The sequence below is a fragment of the Miniopterus schreibersii genome, assembly GCF_964146895.1.
Source record: "Miniopterus schreibersii genome assembly, chromosome: 3".
In the NCBI taxonomy this organism is placed as follows: Eukaryota; Metazoa; Chordata; class Mammalia; order Chiroptera; family Miniopteridae; genus Miniopterus; species Miniopterus schreibersii.
Genome location: NC_138103.1, coordinates 62,808,972 through 62,829,594, shown reverse-complemented (window position 1 = coordinate 62,829,594; position 20,623 = coordinate 62,808,972). Strand labels below are relative to the sequence as shown.

Here is a 20,623-nt window from a genome sequence, read left to right as displayed (position 1 = left end):
GGCCCCTCAGCGTTCCTCTTTTCCCCTCCTGCCTCCTGATGGGGGCTCCCATGGGCCAACCCCAGTGGAAAGCCAGAGGGTTTGCATACTCCTCAGGCTCCAGGAGCACAGGGCAGGGTGAAGAAGGGGGGGGGGCAGCAAAAGGAAGACAGTCAGCACCTTCCCCAACTTCAAGCTCCTAAACGAGCGCTTTGAATTTTTTCTCAAGGTAGAGAAATTCTGTCCTCGTGTGAGCTTCACGAGAAACCTCCTCGCTGGTTTACTGCTGCAGCTTCAGGGCCGCCCCCGGGCCCTGGTCGCCCGCAGGGTTCGGGGAACAGGGCTGCTGGGCAGCGGAGGAAGGGGCGCCCAGGGCGGGGCAGTGCCAGCCCCAGGCGTGCGCCCCGAGCCGGGAAACGCGCAGACACAGGGAGCTGGCGGCGGTGGGGGGCCTGCGCTCTTAGTGTCCAGTCCTGATGAAACCTGCAAGAGGAGAGTTTTCCGGCTGCAGGGCAAAAAGAAAAGCTTCCTAAATGTTCATCTGCTGTTTTCGTCTTCAGAGCGTTGGAGAAAACACATCTTCTCACCCATCAATCTCCCCGATGAAGACAAGGCGGTGCGACCGCGGCCTTGCCCATGCGACAGGCTCTATGGCCAGGAGCTGCCCTCTTGGCTTCTGCTCACTGACAGGGCGGCTGGAAGCAGAGTCAGCTGTGCCGCGAAGTGCTGTGCTCTGCAATCAAACATGGGGATATACTCTCTTCAGGGAATTATAGTGGGTTTCCCCCAGCTTCTCAATTAGTACATTTTTCAAAAAGTTCAATTGGAGTATAGTTTATATACAGTAAAATTCATCCGTTTGAAATACACACTCCCAGGAGTTTGGGCCCATGTATACAATTGTGCAATCACCACCATAATAAAAATAGAGAACATTTTTATCACCTCCAAAATGGACTTGGGCCCCTTTGTGGTAGACCCTCTTTCTAACTTCCTGCCCCAGGCAGGCTCTGATCTGATTATTTTCAGTGGAGCTTTGCCCAGTGTAGAATTGTATATAAACGGAACCATATATATAGTCTTTACATTTTAGAATCAGCTTTTCAATTTCTACAAAGTCTTCTGGGGTTTTATTATATGTTTGTGTTTATACGTTTACACAAATGAACAATATTTATGGTAAAAATGAATTGTCTTTCCCTTTAGTTCTTCTGGAGGTTTTAATAAATATACAAAGCACTGTTTCTTGACAGTGTCTATTGGCATTATGCAGTGAGAGGTGACGATTTTGCTCGTTACATGACCTCTTCTACCCTTCCACCTCCCTGCCTCTCTTCCCGATAGTTATTAGTCAAATCACTATTTTTATTTCCTCTATTGCTTACCTTTGAACCTTGCTTTTATACCTTAAACTAGCACATTGCAGAAAATAATTACAATTGTTGGACTCAATAGACTATTTTGTATGTAAAATAACTACATAAATCATAAATTTCAGGGATGAGCATATTGTAAAACAGCTCAATTAGATCTCTGAGGTTAGAAACGTATTTTTTGTTAGCATAACAAAGAAAATTCAGAAGGAAATGAAAGTAGACTTGCAAAAAGCTGTGCTTGTTTTCCTTCTTGGTGCATATTAATTCAGCAAACAGAACTAAGAAGGATGTTTTCTCTTTCTAGCAAGAACATGAAATTTAAAAGTGTTAAAAATGAGCTAGCCTACATATAAGTGAAATCATGTGTTTTCTGTCTGACTTATTTCGCTTGGCATGATATTCTCAGGATCCATGCATGTTGCTGCCAGTGGCAGGATCTCATCTTTCCTTACGGCTGAGTAGTGTTCCATTGTGCGTATCGCACCTTATTTGTCCAACCATCTATCGAAGGACACTGGTTGTTTCCATGTCCTGGCCACCATGAATAATGCTGCAATGAACATAGGGGTGCATATATTTTTGTGAATAAATGTTTTCAAATTTTTCAGGTAGATACCCAGAAAAGGGGTTGCTGGGTAATATGGTAGCTCTGTTCTGAATTTTTTGAGGCGTTTTCATACGGTTTTCTGTAGTGGCTGTACTAGTTTACATTCCTACGAGCAGCAAATGAGGGTTCCTTTCTCTCCACGACCTCTCTAACACTTGTTATTACTTGTTGATAACAAGCATTCTAACAAATATGAGGTTGTATCTCATTGTGATTGTTTTGTTTTGTTTGTTTTGTTGCAAAAGGCTTTATTGTTTTCATTTGGTCCAATGCTTGGGAGAGGGCTCCAGGGTGCCTAGTGGTTTCAGGGAGGAGATCAGGCAAAAGCCAGACACCAGGGAAATGCAGAGGAGCCCCTCCAAAGGCTCCTAGTCATGCTTGAGGGTGAGCCTTTGGAAGAGATACTTGCCCAGCCCAGCCTGGGGAGGTGAGTCAGATGTCCCCATCTTCTTTATGAGTTTCACCTGCTCGCCCAGGGCGTGGTTCTCCAGAAAGTGACAGAGATGAGGGTCCGTGCGGGTAGAACCCAGGGCATGCAGGTACAAAAGGGCCTGGTTCAGGTTCTTCTCCAAGGCCATGGTGGCCTCCATGGCATCCTGAATTTTGCCCCACTCACCTTGGGAAGGCTTCAGCACGTTCTGGAAGAGAATGTGGCCACCATGCTGGTTTTGATTCTTTTTTCAAAAACTATATTTTTTACTGACTTTAGAGAGCAAGGAAGGGAGAGGGAGAGAGAAACATGGATATGAGAGAGAAACAAGGATTGGCTGCCTCCTGTATACCCTCTACTGGGGATCGAGCCCCCAGCTGAGGCATGTGTCCTGACCAGGAATCAAACCTACACCTTTTGGTGCATGACTGGATGCTCAACCAACTGAGCCACATCAACCAAGGCTGGTTTTGCACCTTTAAGGGATGTTCAGTGCTCTTGTGCTTCTTTTCTGCCAACTCAAGGAATAAATGGCCCACTCCCTCCAGAGCCACATTGTCACAGAGGAAGTAGAAGCCCAGAGAGAGTTAGGTGTAGGAGGCCCGCATTTGCAGGTTGGCCAGTTGGTTGATGGCAGCCTCCACCTATGAGGAACAATTCTGATGAATTTGGGAGCTCATGGTTGTTGGGCAATAAGGAGTTAAGGTAAAAAAATGGTGTTGGCTGGTCTTGGAGGCTGAAGATGGCTGAGGTGACTCCAAAGGTGATGACTAGAGTAGAGGTTGGAGGGTGCTGGAAGCTGGAAGAAGGGGCATCCCTGGGTCTGTTCCATCCAAACACTGTTGAAGCAAGAGACAGATCAGGGACTGCCAAGGGCACTGTGTTATTATGGCTTTGATTTGCATTTCCCTAACAGCTAGTGAAGTTGAGCATGTTTTCATGTATCTGTTGGCCATTTGTATGTCTTCTTGGAAGAAGGGTCTGCTCAGGTCCTCTGCCTGTTTTTAAATTGGATTGTTTGGTTCAGTGTTGATATAAAACTGAAAGCAACAACTGAACAAAGAAGAAAAACAAACAAAAACTCATAGACACAGATTGCAACATGGTGGTTACCAGAGGGAAGGGGAGTTGGGGAGCAGTAAAGGGTAAAGGGGGTCAAATATATGGCCACGGAAGAAGGTTTGACTTTGGGTGGTGGGCATACAATGCAATATACAGATGATGTATCATAGAATTGAATACTTGAAACTTATATAATTTTATTAACCAATGTCACCCCAATAAATTTAGTTTTAAAAAATAAATAAAATTAATACTTAAAAAGTTAGCTAGCAATAAAGATTTTACAACGAAAGACTCCTTATACTGGCAATTAATTGACTTAAAACATTCTTAGTCAATGTTACAAACACAAAACAAACCACAACAAACTTCTAGAGTAATATTTTTGACACACTCATACTTTCTTTGTACTTCTATAAACAATCATCTTTGAGATGTTAAAAGTGAATTCTGACTGTGGTTTACCTCTAGTTTGAGGACCTATAGGGTGGTGACATTGCACAGCCCAGTGGTGCACCAGTGAGTACTATCACAGTTATTTTATATATTTTTTCACTTACCATTTAAATAGATTGAGCATGTCTAGCAGAGTCAAGGATGCAGGCAGCCTTAGTTCAGCAGCACTGTTCTAAAGAGACTGAGATGATGTTTGTGATCCAACAGGATGTTTTTTCTTTCTCAGTAGTTAGTATCCTTCACTCCTGGGAAATACAATTGTTACCCAGACAATAGCTTCCAGCAACGGCCTTTTTTTATTAGATTTAGGAATTAAGCTATTCTTTATTACATGAGTCTTCTCTAGGATAGTTTTAATCAAGGATAAGATAGTCTGAGCTAATGATGAGTTCGAGTGGTGAGCTACTTGCCCTTTTCAGGTTTGGGTTCACTGCAGGGCCCACAGGCTTCTGGTACACTATTTGGTATCCCTGCAAAGTATGTCCCTGCAGCCTTGGCATATTTTATTCTTTATACACATGAACTCTCGGTTTCTACTGCCATTTTGGGACTCTCTTTGTCTTAGTCTCTAACAAAGTACCATTGCCTGGGTGGCTTATAAACAACAGAAATTTATTTCTTATAGTTCTGGAGGCTGGGAAGTTCAAGATCAAAGCACTAGCAGATTGTCTAGTGAGAGCCTGCCTCCTGGTTCATAGCTGGCCACTCCCATTTATGTAGGGGGTAGTTATCTAATCTGTCTACTCCATTTTCAGGGCCTTTTTCTTCAACACATCTAATTATTTGTATGCTTTTCTTTCCTGCAATTACATCCTGGATTCTGGTTTAGCATTATGTTTTGACCAAAATATTTGCTAAAATAACTAGACAGCATTTAAAATCCATTCATTTGCTACCTGTTTTAAATGATGGATGATGAAAAAAGACCCACCTATAACTGAGGGGTAGTTAAGACACATCTGGACGATAACTTGTGGTGACTTGTTCACTCTTAATATTTTCTGTGGCTCAGAAGATGCAATTTTGTCACTTTGAACAACTAATTATAGACATTAAAATGAAGGGCCTTTGACTAGGACTGGGTAAATTTGCACCTGTGGAAGAGGTAAAAAGTAAAGACATCCTCACTGTACCTATATTTAGTAATGATCTGGATTTTAAAATGTATTTGTACTTGCGGAATGCCAAGATCATGTAAGTAAAAGTGTATATTGTGTAGGCCTGGAAATTTTGTAATTAAGCCTCCATTTTTCAGGATATTACAAGATGGTATCTCACTGGACAGAGTGAAATAGAATATTGGATAATAGGATTATCATGTTCCTGGACAAGAAAATGTCAGCATTATAATATACTTACTGTGGCAGGTTTGGCAAGCTGACAGCAGAACTGGCTTTGGTCATTGAGTTACTTAGGGAAAGAATGCTTTTTAGGGTGTCTTCAAACCCAATGGAAACTGTCAAAGAGAGTCCCTTGAACCCCTTTGTCCAGTGAACATGAATTTAGTCAAAATGATTATTTACCACATGACAGAAGCTATCTTAATTTTTAAAAATATCACAAAAAGTCAGGCAGATTTTTTTTTTAAAATAAAGGAAAAGTAAGTTGGTTTGGATTTAAAGTTTATTCATAACAACAAATAATTTTTAAAGCTTTATTTAGGTATAATTGACCAGGAAAATTGTATAAAAACAATTTGTTTTGATTTCAGGCATCAAAATAGAAATCTATTTTGAAACATACAGCCTGTGCTGAGGCTGAACTACAGACCCACAGAAACAGAATGTCTACCTTTCCTGAATTGTTTTAGGAAAAAGAAGCCTACAGTTTCCTCCCACACTGTGGTGAGCCCAGCCTTTTAACATGCTTGCCCTTGTGTGAGTCTCTGATGAAAGTCCTGGAGATAACAGTCAGGGGCTTTGCCTAAAGAGGTGCTCGTTTAACTTTACACCGATGGTGCTAATAAGGGTGCCAGTCAGTTGCACACATTCCCACCCACTGCGTAAAGATCCCTGCCTGAAAGCAGGGTCCCTGCCACGAAGCTGTTGGTGAAATGAGACCCGGGAATTGGCCCGTGTGCCTCGCGTTCGTGCTCCTGTTGGCAGGCGCGTCTGGTCAGAGCCTAAGAGCGTCTGGGTTCTCTGGGCTGATTTGAGGCCTGTAGCCAGAATAAAGCTCTTGCTTGCGGCTGAACTCTAAACACAATGAGCAGTTTCCTGTTATTTAACGGGGGAGAAAAAAATAATACTCAGCTACAGAGTTTTGGATGCACTTGGGTTACAGTCCTCCTTGATGTGAAAGGCGATAGCGTGTGGCGGTCACTTGCTGCACACCCTTTGCTTTCCAGGCAGTGATCCACCCACTGGTCTCACAGTGCTGTTTACCCACCAGCCAGTCATGGGCTCTCCGTGGGTAAGAAGTAGGGCTCGCTAGGAGGCTATTTTGGTTGTGGTGTCGGGCCATGAGGCTGCACGTCCAATAGCAACGTTCTACCACTGGCTTGTGCATGAGAACCACCAGCATCTAATTACTTGGTCAAACCACCATTTGGAACAGATTCATTTCTTATATCTTAATAACATACCGTTCTTTAAAGCAGGTGGCTCTCTGAACCAAGCCTGGCTTTTTCCATGACATGGAACACCCAACTAGTTCAACTGGTCACTTCATCAGTTGAGATGGTAATGGAGAATTTGCCATCTTAACAGACAGAGGCAGGAGCCCCAGAGCCTGGGCAATGTAACTCATTGTAGTTCTGCAAATATGGAAACGGCGTGCATGCCCTGATTGAAATCATAATCTATGGAGACCATTGTTTTCTCCTCAGTGCGATGTCTTCGGTATTGTTCTTTACCTGGAACAGAAATGCAGTGCACGCTGATATGTCTTTGACATTTGTTTTCAGCTGCATTCATCAGCACAATGAATTTTAGAACATTTTCATTACCTCTAAAAGGAAACCTCTCATCACTTAGCCATCACCACCTAACTCCTCCAATGTCCCCCAGCTCTACGCAATCACTAATTTATTTTCCGTCTCTGTGGATTTGCCTGTTCTGGACATTTTTAATAAATGGAATCCTCTTGTCCTTTGTGATTGGCTTCTTTCACTTAGCAACGTGTTTTCAGGCTTATCCGTACCATAGCATGTATCAGCACTTCGTTCCTTTTTATGACTGAACAATACTCCATTTGGTGGATATACCACATTTTTTTCCCATTCATCAATTGATAGATATTTGGGTTGTTTCCACATTCTGGCTATTACTAACAATGCTGCTGTGCACATGAACATACAAGTGTTTGTGTGGACGTATGTTTTCACTTCCCTTGAGTACATACCCAGGAGTAGAGAGACATTGTATTTTGCAGTGTTTTATCTTTCCTTGGTGCTATAGGAGAGAGCATTCATTAGGAGGAGAGAATTGTGGGTCAGAGTTCCAGGTCTGTCCCTGCCTGGCCATGTGTTAGGAAATTTACTCTGTTTCCTCAGCTGTAGGATAAGGTAGTTTTTATCAGACAATCTTTAAGGTCACTTCCAAGTTAAAAAATTTTCCTTAGTGATAATAAAAAGCTTTCAAGATATGAAGGAAAATATTTCCAGTGAGGTCTAAATAACAAGCCACACCTCACTAAACTCCCTAGACGCTGTTGTGTGTTTTTTTGTTTCCTAATTTGCAAACAACTTGAACTTTACTATGTATTTCGTTAGTTAAATGTTTGTAAAGTTTTCAATAATAATAAAGAAATGCTCCTTTAAAAAATTGGATAAATATAAAACCAAAATTACTTGAACTTGTAATACCGAAAGACATCTAATTTAACATTTTGGTGTCTTTCCTGTCCTTTTTTTCCATAATAAGTTGTTTTGTTGTTTATTGAGCTGTAATCATACTCAGTTCACAGATTTCTTTAGGTCTCCTGTTTTGATTGACCTTCAGACTCTTTTTGATGCTTCTCACTCTGATTGAAAGATCTTTGAGAGAAGAAGTCTTTGGATTTAAATGGCTTTGGGAAAGCCACAGTACTTTTGAAAATGTAAAGGTGTTTCCAAAAGTGTGTCTCAGTTAGAAAGGTTTGTATACAGTAGACAGAGATGATAAGTGAAAATCAGTATCCTCTTACTGGGAGCAGCTAATACATTTTTCTTGTATTTTGACGATTCCGATGCCATCAGAATCATCTGCTTACCCTTTGTCACCACATAATCTGTTCAAAAAGTTTCTGACTGTGGTTTCAAATTGAACCAACCCTTCCCAGAAAACATGCTCCCAAGATTCTTTCCTGTGTTGGCAGAAAGATTGAACTTGAGTTTCCTTTTGCCTAACTGCTGGTTTCAATCTCAACAACTTGAGAGTTTGCACTGCCCCTTCCTGGTCCCTGAGAGCCACTCCGTGCAGCGAGGCAGCCCTTGCTCCCCGACGCTGAAGCCCAGCCCAGGGCACCACGCGCCTGCAGGAAGCTTGGGCCCAGAAAGTTCCCCGGCTGCCATCCCTTCCTGCTGGGCGGGAGTTGGCTGGGCATACACTCCTTTTCTTTCTCTTTTTTTTTTTAGCCCATGCCACCAAATTCAACTTTCTTGTGGTAGTCTTTTGGGTTATAGTAAATACTGTTTTGTATTTATTCAGTCAACATTATGGTGCACCTATTATTTGTCCAGCACAGGGATTAAAGAGATCAAAGTCACATTTCTTGATTTGATAAAATTCTGTACTGTCTACAGAGTCCTTAAAATCTGGCTAGAAAATGTGAAAAACAAAAAAGCGTGAGGACTGTTTTTTTTTAAACCTTGGTTTGAATGAATACAGAGGCTTCCTGCAAAAGGTTATGGGTAGATTCCAGGTTAATCCTTGTAAAAACACAGCTTTCATTATCTCATGGTTCCAGCTCAAGAAAATATAATAAATCACTGTTGCCTATAGGATAAAATTTATTTTATTTTCTAATATAAATGAATTGAATCAACCTTATGTACCTTCTGTCAGGGATTTGGGTTCCTTTTCTCCTTGAGTGCTCTCATCAATGGACTGTGTATGGAAGAAAATCCAATAAAATGAGAGACAAAGGCCAATTTATTAATCTGAGAGCCCCTCACCCCTCAACTATGTGGGAGAAGAGGGAACTGAGTTGTGGGGGGTACGAATGTACCCCTGGGCTTACAGCTCAGGGCATACATCCGGGTGGACTGGGGATGACAGTCATGCCTCCTTAAGCCTGTTTCCTCATCTGTGAAATGGGAATCAATCATGAGGTCATTGGGAGAATTAAATAAGGAAAGGCAGGAGGAATCTTAGTGCAGTGCCTGGCACATGTTAGTTGTTATTATGATGCACAGACAGGTAGGCACGGGCATTACTATCTGCCATCCAGATTAAAGAAGCTCCCCTGAGGGTGTAAACTCCTAGAGAGTAGGGACCGCTCAGCTGCTCATAATTTCCAGTGATAGGATCACATATGGGGCCACCCAGTAGCTGAAACTGTGGTGTGAATGTTGTTCAATAGCTGATTATCATGCCTGTCACATGCAGCCTCATGTCAGCTTTGGCAAACATGTGGAGCAAAGATCCCTAATGAAAATCCAAAAGCAATTTGGAAACACAAACTATTCATAACTTGTGCTCACACTTGAGAATCCCAACCAACAGGATAACTCCAAATTCAAATAAAAAAAGTGATGCACCAAGACGTTTCGAGGAATAACTGAATACCTTCCAAATGTTGAAAAATAGGCACACAAGTTTAAGTAAACTGTACAGTGTTATACAGGCTTTATAAATGTTTGGCACATTTTAAATAACCTGGAAAAATCCATAGGTTATCCTGTGGCTTGAAAAACACTGGAATAGCACTGCGTGTACAGCATGAGCTCAACTGTATTAAAATGGTTTTAGAAGATAGACTGGGTTGAAATACATCAAAATCTAACAGTGGTTGTCTCTTTGGATAATGTTGGGATTATGGATAAATTTCCCTCTCTAATTTTGCTTCTCTATATTTATATGATATGTGTGTATTATTTTCATGGGCCAAATAAATAAACTTTTCATAAGGGGTAAGTAGTGTACATAGGTGGTAGGCAAAAGCTGTGGTATTTGGCTTGTGTTTTCACAATGTAAAGAACATAATCAAATGCATAAAGCGCTAACTGAATTATTTGTTATATATTCCTCAAAGACAAAAGAGAGTGTGGCATGAGCGAAATGAAAGACATGCTGCTTTGGAGAATTCGGGAGAGGTTTAGCTTTTCGAGGATTTTTGGAGAAGCAACAAAAATATAAAGCATTACCTAATGCATGTTCCCGCATATCAGTGTTTTTTTCCAGCCTCATTGTTTGGCACTCTTAGCCATTTGATTGTTGGAGATTTGAGACTGTAATTTTCTTCCTTTTTTAAAAAAATTTATTGAGTTTAGAGAGAGAGAAGAAGGCGGTGGGGGGAGAGAAATATTTGTTGTTCCCACTTATTAATGCATTCATTGATTGATTCCTGTAAGCGCCCTCGCCGGGGATCGAACCTGAAACCTTGATATATCAGGATGACGCTCTAACTAACTGAGCTACCTGCCCAGGGCGAGACTGTCATTTTCTTTTAAACACCTGACAGCTATAAGCGTTCAGCCATCAGCAAATGAGATGAAAATGTATTTTTAATAGTAAAAATCTTTTTAGGGAAAGAGGCCCAGCAAAACCATCAATAATAGATCCTATTCAGGCAACATTCTAAGCTCCTGTCCTAATTCTGCTCCTATGGTGTTTAATAGCCAGGCATGTCCACCAGATGTGCTCCGAGTCCTTTCATTTACATAGATGTCTCCAGCGATTCGTTGTATCTCACTGATAAATCAATGCTTACCAAGCAGCCCTCTCCTTCACATTGCTATGCTTCAGCGCGTTTGTTTGTTTTAAAGCAGCAGAATGTCTAATAGAATTTTTCTCTGTTTACTCTAATGAGCATTTTTCACATCTCTACTGCACACAGTACTATTTATATTTATGTCTTTAAAATGTATGTACTCATTATGGCTAATTTGAAAAAAAAATGCATGAAATGTACGAATAAGAAGATACTGAGGGGCAGCTACTATTAACATTTTGGTATGTTTCCTTTCACTTATTTTTATTAATACGTTTTCACCAATGTTACTAATTCTGTATATTCTCTAGCTTGCTTTTATTGCCTGTTTTATTCATGTTGATACATGTAAAACTCATTCTTCTGAACTACTTGTTCATGAAATGCTGTAGTGTGTTGAGCTAGCCTTTTACTGATAGGTATTTAGATCGTCTCTGTTTTTGCTATTAAAGCTGTATTGCAATGAACATCCCCGTGCGTGCTCTTTGAGAACATGAGTGTTTTTCTAGGAAGTGGAATTACTCAGTGACGGAGTTTGCTTTTACATGTTCTTTATTTAGTATGTGTTTTCAGTATATTTCTTTACCCATTTACAAACACACATTATAAGTAAATAGATGTTACATATATTTATTTTTCTTTTAGAATAAAGTGCTAGTTGCACTATCCCCATCACTTTAAATCTTGCTTCTTGACTTACTGACATAGTATTAACCTCTTTGATGTCATGTGTACAAAACTGGTCCAGGTGGTCTGAAGTTTTACAGCACATGTGCAGATACCTGCAGATAAGACTGTGAATTTGTCTTCTAGCAACCTAACTTTTAAAAACCTTTAAATTTCTAGGTATAAATGCTATATTATAATAATTATTATTTATTTCTTTATTTGTTTTTACAAAACTTGTTTCATCCTAATCCCCAAACTCTGTCTTCCTACGGTGTGCAGCAACTGAAATGTGCTGATGCGTTATTATTACCTGCTCTTACGCTATTGTTTAAAATGAGTAGTAATATTCCTGAAAACATTCTTAAGGAGTATGATTCATAATTAAATTGTTCATAGTGTTCTAGTTCAAATATTCCATAGTTTATTTAACTTGTTTCCTATTATTGGACATTTTATTTTTATTAATGGCTCTATCAACATTCTTGGACATAAGTCTTTGTATGTATTTCAAATTATTTCATTGGTATAGATTCCTATGTAGAAACGGGACTATTTAAAAGTCTATGATACAAATTGCCAGTCATCTGCACAAAGATTGTCATTATTTTTATTTCAATCAACACATTACATTTTCCAACCCTGGATTTTATTTTTAAAAACTGCAATTTGAAAAAAATGGTCTTAATTTATTAATATGCTTTTTAAAAATATTTCCATGTGTTTGTGCCATTTTTTGTTTTATTTTGTTTTTTTTTGTTTGTTTGTTTCTGGGCATGTGAATACTTTGTTCTTTTTCTCACATTTCTATTGTTGATTTAGAAAACTTTTTTCACATTAAGTACATTAATTAATCCTTTTATATTATCCAGTTTTTGCTTCATGAGCATATGCCATTTGGGACATATATGATAATATGATCAGTATTATTAGGGTTTTCATCTTTGAGGCTTGCTCAATGAATTTAAGTGCTAATAATTATTGCTGAGTAGTTAGAACTTAAAATGTAAAAAATGAAACATTTCAAAGGACCCTTTCTGTCACTTTTGTTACATTATTAATCCAGTGCTTCTGATTAAAAACCATCAATGCAATAGTGGTTCCTAGTTAATCTGACAACTGATTATTATTAATATAAACCAGGTTCAATATCATTTTAAAAATTCCCTCTTAAAAGGCACTAATTATTTCTTTACTTAGATGTGTATTTTCTTTTGTCCCTATTTTGGTAAATCGCTATACAATAAATACTGAGATATTGAACAACAAAGTTGGAACAATGGTCTAATTGTTGTTTATATGTATCCTTTATTGCACACCTTAATGGTAAAATTCTAGATTATGCTACAGCTACGAAAGCTTTTTAATGTGGGATCTTAGAGACCATGTGGTTCAGTTTTCCAAGGACAGGAATCCCTTTCTAAATACCGCTGAGAGATGGTCAACTGGCTATGGCATCTCATTCCATTTTTAGAAGAGTCTTCCAAATCTCTGACTCTGATCCATTATTCCTATTTGTGCCTTCTGGAGCCACACAGGATAAATCTAAAGTCCACCGCGTTGTCCATATTTCCCCTGTGCATTGTTTTGCGTTACCATGGCCCCTGTTTGACAGAGCACCTCAAGAATTGTAGCAGAGAGGAGCTCTAACACTTGCTCAAGTCTCTGTGTCAACATGTTCCCTTTGTGAAGTGGGACGAATCACCGTGCTAACAGCATACATTTCATTATACATACTTTTTGCAAAAATGAGACGATGGCTGGCAAATGGAGAATAAATAAAACCATTGACTGAACTGAGAAAGTGATAAAGATGGCATGATATAAAAAGATTTTCGAGGCTTCATTCTTTAGAATCAGTGAAGTTAGAGGTTCCAGATTAGTTCAGGAGAGGCCAGGATAGAATGGACATGGGGGTGGTGATAAAGTAGAGTCACCTCATGTAAGAAAAGACTTTGGCAAATGTAACTGAATTCACAAGTGTGCTCTGAGGCTGACCAGAATGAAATGTCTCTTTCTAAAGATATAAGTAAATGGGAGGGCAAAGGGTGGGGTGAAGCCAATCACATAGATCAGACATCGGTCCCTGTCTAGAGTGGTAATACAAGAGAAAGACAAGAACTTGTTTGAAAGTTTAACAAAACACGGAGAGCAATCATTGCCTTTTCCTGCAAGACAGGGATGGTGCCTTGAGCCCTCATGCACCATGTGCCTCGTGGGAGCTCAGATCCCTTGGTCGATGAAAGTTTCTCTATTCCAATTTTTATAGGAAAACTATCAAAGATTTGAAGAACAACCAAATATATCAAGTTCTTTTAGCCATTCTTAAAATGACAGGTTCTCTGACCCCTTGTCCTTGTCACTTTCCAATGAGCACGATTTAATCTCAGTTCGTTGTGAAATTTGGAAGCCAGACAGAATGTGTTTTCCCTGTTGTGGTAGAAAACCACAGAAGGAGGCAGTTAAACTCTTACTCCTTGAGCTGGATTCTAAGTTAAATTCTTGCTAAATTAAAATCTAAAATATGTTTATTAGAAGAATACAGCTGAGCTAGTTCTTAAAAGCTGATACTGCAGCGTACTGTGGATTTTATGCACACTAATGCTTTGCTTTATTTATAGTTTCAAATTTACAGTCTATGTAGTGGGTTCTGTTGTACAAATCACTCAGCAATCTCTTGCATGTTATTGAAGCTTCAAAATACAGCTCCTCCCTAAGCCTTTGGGAGAATGGGAAATGAAATCTTTTCATCATGAATCTCAAACAACCATGCAAAAAGCCCTCCAGGAACAAAACAACCAACAGATCACCACCACGGCGAAAGCAGTGTGACCTCTTCTTCATTGCCAAGTCCCCAGTGCTGGTTTATAACTTTAGGGGATCCTTTTCTTCTTTCCCCGCACACTTTTATCTGAGGAAAGCAAGGAGGGAAAAAGAATGAATACTCCAATTACCCTGTTTTGCAGATCTGGACCAAGCTCAGGGTCCTAGGCATACCTGAGGTGACTGGTTCCCAGGTGAGATCTGGCAATTCCACCTCCATGGCAACGACAAGACACACTTCATGCTTTTCAAGACACTTTGAAGTGTATTATTGCATGTGATCTTCATCTTGAGGATCAGTGGGAGAGGTAGCCTCATCTTTTTCACTTGGCCCAAGAGCAAACCAAACTGAACACAGAGGAATTTGCCAGAGTTCACAGAGGAGGGAGGAGAATCCTGATGTCCCACCACATAGCCTGGGGCTCCTGCTGAGCCACACTGCTTGCTGCTTGCTCGGGTGCTGGTATGAATCTGTGAAGTTGGCTTGTACTGAGGCAAGTACGCCCATGGCAAGACCTCTGAATCTTGGAGTTGCAAAGGAAGTGAACCAGTAGGAAAGCCAGGATCTTAGAGCTTTGTTCCAAAGAAGGCCTGGAGGAGGTAGTTGGATGATTTGACATATGTTTTAACAATAAAAAATGAGCTTCAACGTATAACCGTAGTTGTAAAATCAGTCTCCTTTAATTTACATAGAATCTTCATTGGAGCTAAAAGTGCCTATGAGAGAGCTATGGTAAGGAAATGATCCCAGTATATAAAAACATTCACTGAAGCAGGAGGGGGGATGTTTTGCCTCCTAGAGACCAAGGGTCAAGGGTATAATCCTTTAGACTTTTCCTCTTCAGTTAGTGCCCCACCAGCTGGCCCAAATGGTGATCAGATGCAATGGGCTGAGAAGTGTCTTGCAAGTAACATTTCAATGACAGAAAGTACAAAGGAATAAAAATGCTGGGTGGAGAAGGGGAGGGAATGGTATCAGGAAACATGATTCCCTGCTATTATGCCCTCCTCACTGTGATTTTCAGTCTGTCTTCTCTTATCTCTCTCTCAGGTGCTGCTGGGCCCTGGCAGCAAATCAGATTTAGAGCGATCCGTCTGTGCCCCCAGGGCTCAGGGAGGGATACTTTCTTCTTACAGAGCGCTGGGCCCCATCAGGAGGTGAACTGATGTCCCCCTGAATGTTAGATAGCTCAGTTGTCAGTTTGGGTGAAGTTAAACTCTTCAGAGTAAAATTTAGTATAAGGGCAGAGAAAACTCAGTTTCATCAATATAGCAAAGTGTTGAAAATGTATTTCACTTCCACTTGACAAGCAGTTACAGAAAGAAGAAAGTGGGCAAAGGAGAAATAGGAAGAGGGAATGAATCACAGGAAGGACAGCAGGAGCCCAGCCTGTACTCCTGCTTTGGAGGTGCACCTAGGCCGGAGGATTGCTGCCGTCGGTTCCCATCTTCCCATCATGAACCCTGGGGGTCTCCCTTCTGACTGGGATGACTGGTCATGGAAACCCATGGGGCTGTTAGGGAAAATGTGGTCTGGGCTACAGGGGGCCCCTGAATAGTGTTCTTCACAGTCCTGGAGACTAGCAAGGCCAGACCCCAAGGCCCAGGTGGGGCTGGAGAGCTCCCCTCCCTTTAGAGCCCTGCGGCCGTCCCAGAGGCACTGTCACCAGGGGCTGCTATGTTATTGTGATCACTAACCCCATGTGTGTAAGTCCCCAAGCCAGGGGCAGTTGAGAAGGCATCTATTTCTTCAGCCAGCCAGCATCTGACTTTCAGGGTTAGGAACCTGACAACCTAAGAGGAGAAGACCCTGGCGAGGTCCTGTGGGGCTTTGCCCGCTCCTCCCAGTCTGGGGCCATGCTGGAAGAAGATTTGAAGGGGATTCTCTGCCTCAGTGGCTGCAGAGAGTGTTGGTTTTAGTTCTCTTAATCTAATACTGAAATATTTTAAGAACATATGTAATAACTAAAAACCCTGTGGTATCATCCAAATAATAATATGCATGGCAAAGCATTTTTCAAGATGTTATTTTTCTGCTGTATGTGTTTAAGGAAACCCACAGTGGGTTTTTTGTTCTTTTTTAATACTCACCTGAGGATATTTTTTCCCATTGCTTTTCAGAGAGTGGAAGGGAGAGAGAAAGATAGAAACATCGATGTGATAGACACACATCAATTAGTTGCCTCCCGCATGGGCCAGGGATCAGGCCTGCCAACAAGGTATGTGCCCTTGGTCAGAATGGAACCTGGACCCTACAGTCTGCAGGCCAATGCTCTAACCACTGAGTGAAACCAGCTAGGGCCCCACAGTGGTTTTTAATCTTCCTCTGAACATCACTTATTTGACTAACATCATTCTCTGGGTATATAAGTAGTCTTATAAAGACCTGGACATAGGCTTGAAAATGAATAAATATTTTTATTATTGATTGTATAGGTACATATATTTATTATAAATGATGCACACAGTAGAAATGGGGAAAGTGAAAATGGTCCTGTAATACCATCCCCCTGCAGTTGCCACTGTTAGCTATAAATTCGTTTCTAACTTGAAGAAGCTTAAGGACAGGGCTTTAAGTGGGCTTGTGTTCTCATATTGAGTTACATTTGCTCTCTGTGAAAAAGCACATAGCATAAACAGCAGCCAACCTATTACAATAAAACCCAGAAAACTGAAAATTCATATAAAGCTACAGTGGATACCAGTGAGACCCTAAACATTGAAATTTCCTAGGTCTGTTCACTGTGTTGTCTTTCTGTCATTTTATAGTCATTGTATGTAAAAGGTAAGAGTCTGGTGAACCTGCCAACGCTTGGTATCTTTCCTTGTTGCCCTTCTAGGGGTGTATGAGATCGTCATGTTCTGGTTTTCCATCTCATGATAAAAAGATTATTTGGTAGCTTGAGAGGTCTTTTTTATCTTTTCTCTGGATGCCTACCTGAATGCAATTATATAGTCATGAAACTGATCATCATGTGTGGTTGTTTAAAGCAAATTTGTTAGGTTAATTATAACTCATATTTTTTTAGCTGATGATCATTTATTCACCAAACATTATTAAGGGCTTTGTGTGTGTCTGGCACAGTGTTAGGATCAAGTGTATCCAAGAGAGACACATGCATGGACAACTCTAAGGCGATGTGAGAAAAGTATACATGGGGTTACTGAAACCCAGAGGAAAGAGGGACTCCTTTTTGCCAGAAGGTACCAGGAAAAGATTCTTGGAGGAATTGACATTTCAGTGATATAGTCATGAAGAGTTTGTAGGTGGAGAAAGACTGAGGATGAAGGAAGAGTGTCAGGACAAAGAGATATACTAAGAGAGAATGGAAGGAACTTTTGTTAAGTGCCTACGGGGGGCCGGCCGCTGCATGTCAGCTAATTCAGTCCCATGGGGTCTCTGTCATTGTCTTCATTTTGTTCATGAGGATATTCAGTCTTAGAAAGGTTACTTGACTTGCCCAAGGTCTCATAGCTTGAGTTCCCACTTGGAGGAACCAGGACTCACACCCAGGCCTGATGGCTCCACAGCTAGTGCTGTCAGTAGCATGAGGCTGAGGAAAGAGCCCGTCCTCTTGGGCGAGGGACAGGCTGATGGGCTGCAGTGCAGCGTGCACAGGAAGAAACAGGCAGAAACAAGGGAAACACTGGCGAAGGGGGCGCGTTTGTGAAGGGCACTGTCAGCCTGCATGAAAGGTGCTCTTAGAGTTTGAAAACACCAGCAAGGGTTTGCAGCAGACAGGGAGCTCAGGTTTATCTTTTAGAAAGGGAGCTCTGGCCACCTAGTTTGGGATGGAGGGAGTTGGGTAAGACTAGAGGTAGGGTCGCAGATTTATCCTCAATACACTTAGATGTGCAAAGAAAGTATTTTTCTAAATTTGACCTGACTTTCTCCTTAAGGTCCCCTCCCCACTTCATAATTAGAAAGGAAAAAAATTGCATTTAGCTGAGGGTAGTAAACTCAGTCTGCTTCAATAATGTAAATGGTCTCTTTTGGTAATTGGTTTTTTCCTCTGCACCTCACTAAGCTGGTGCCTCAGTAGGAGGGGCTCATATGTCCTTGAGACTGTGTGTGTGTATCAGATTTGGGGGTTCCCGCTGGTGCCATCTGGGGTCCGGCGTGGTTCTGGCTCTGCCTCGGGCATCTGCTGGCACCTGTTGCTGAGTGTGGGGCAGCTGTAACTTGTGGTCAGTCAGGGCCCGTTGTCCACTTTGCTTACGTGGTCCCACCTTGGCTCTTGCTGGGGCTGCTTAGCGCCCCCATGTGTCTGATAGTGCCCTTCCTCCCCAGTCCTCCATAGTACACTGGGAATGGCCACACCATTTAGAAGCTAGGGAGGCTCTGGGTAGCTAAACTCAAAACTTAGGCTCTGTCCTTTCCTAACTGCTGTGATGCCAGCTTTATTGATCTACATGGTATGGTCACCACCCAGAAGGTCACCACCCCATGTTGTCATGAGGATGGGGGTGGGGAAAGAGGACAGTCTGTGAGATGACATCTCTAGATCCCCAAAGGGAAAGTGATATAGAAACTCCTAGGCTTTGGGCTTTGTCATCAACCCTTCTATCTCCTAACCCTTTCCTGGGATTTTTACACCGTACGGTCTCTGTCTCCTTTTGCTTTCTGTATCTACCTGGCCATTTCTTCTCCGTACGCTTCTCCTTGTGTTCCCAACTCACTGGGACTTCCCTAGGTCATCCTGTCCTCCTTGAGGGGCCATTAACCTTCCACTTTGGGTTATAATAGCAGCCAAGGTACAAGGAGGGAGAGGGATCAGCTCTAAGATAAAGGAATCTCAGTTGGACAGTGTTTCAAGGCTGTCACATCTGTCATCTGTGATGAAACTGTTGCATAGACTGGGAGAGGGACGGTAAAGCCGGAAGAGAGTCCTAGGAAGGAGCATTGGTGAAACCAAATGTGGGGCTGATGAGAGGGAGAAGTTGAGGGTGACTTTTGTGTTCCCTGTTGGGACAAACTTTTGGGTAAAGATGTACTTGACAGAGAAAAGACAAGAGGAGAAGGAATAGTCCTGAAGGCAAGGGGTTGGAGGGGGAGCATTAGAGGGTGGGAGGGAGGGAAGGAAGGTAATGAGTGAGTGCAGTTTTGGACATGATTGAAATGCTGTCTAGTGGGAGAAATGTGGGGCCCCCACCTGGGAGAGAATCTGCCTGGAGAAACAGATCTAGGAAAAGGTGAGACTATCCAGGAAGAAAAAGAAGAGAAATCACTGTCATTGTAGATGCTGAAGTTAAAGACATAAACAAGGTCACCACTCTATTTTAATTCTTCCTGAACTTCATGGTCACTCAGTACTTTGGGACTTCTCCTAGTCCCTGCAGTGGGGAAGGTCAGAGGACACAGAGTAGGGCCAAGGGTGCCTACTGTGACTTTTGATCCTGGAGGGGACTTCTAAAGCCCCAGGACATATAAATTCTTGGTATATAGGGTTTCTATCAGAGTGTGGCCAGAAGATACAAATAAAACTTTGATGAGTGGCTAAAAATAAATAGTTTTCAGGCACATGCAGAGGCAGTGTTTAATTTTTGTGGTTGAGCTGAGTTTTTCAAATTGAAATCCTGGAAACGTAACATGTACTTCTCGAAAGTTTCCCTCATTGTTATGCCTGAGACATGGCTTAACCTTTGGATGTACTCAGCTAACATAATTGCCTTGCTGTCTTTTAAAGGTGACTTTTAATTGTGTTTCTGAGCAGCAGCTGCTGTTGAGGTGCTGGTTGCAGTCTTTCCATAGGTTGGGCTGGTTCATTAATTGTTTCCTCTCCCTGGCCTGGGCATCTGGGCTTGAGTGGTGGCCAGAAGCTACTGAAATGCCATCACTTATAGGATTGCCCTTTAAGCCACTGATTTGTTGTTTTATTGAATTTCCACTCTTTTTCTCCCAAATTTAAATGGACCTTTATTGAATACAGTGCTAAATTCAATTCTTCCCCTTCTCAGTGGCCTTTCCATCAGGTTATTTCCCCTTAGTCCATAGCATTTAGTCCCCTGGTTGGACGAGAAGTTTAAGAACTAAAGACAGCCTGTCATTTATGGGGCTCGGGCCTGCCGTGGGGCAGTGCCATGGATTATCACAGGCACGACCCAGAGTCCTCCACTGGCTGCTGACTTATGCTCAGGTAACCTGCAAAGTCTCTTAGCCATTTATTTTCTTTTTTGGTAAAATTGTGCTCAAAATTCTTATCTCCAGGATTACTGTCCTGAAGGTTTTTAATTCTTTTGAGTATTTAACTGTCCTACTGAATACACAGAAGTTTGGGCCGGGGGTGGGGGTGGGGGGTGGGGGGGGGAACAACAGGAAGAACCCTGTGTTTGGTCTTTGGCTCTCCCTCTCAGAGCAGCTCTGTGGGGCTG

General features: G+C 41.7%; 1 protein-coding gene and 1 pseudogene across 3 annotated transcripts in view; one reads left to right on the top strand and one right to left on the bottom strand.

Annotated features, from left to right (window-relative positions):
- RASGRF2 (Ras protein specific guanine nucleotide releasing factor 2) overlaps positions 1-20,623 on the top strand; it is a gene marked incomplete at its 5' end in the record, with an annotated part of 164,424 nt that overhangs the window by 30,943 nt on the left and 112,858 nt on the right. The window lies entirely within an intron of this gene.
- LOC308554738 (ferritin light chain-like) lies at positions 2,331-3,072 on the bottom strand (annotated as a pseudogene). Its single transcript has 2 exons — positions 2,869-3,072; positions 2,331-2,636 (listed from the first exon to the last, which is right to left on the bottom strand). The product of its transcript is annotated as a ferritin light chain-like (transcript).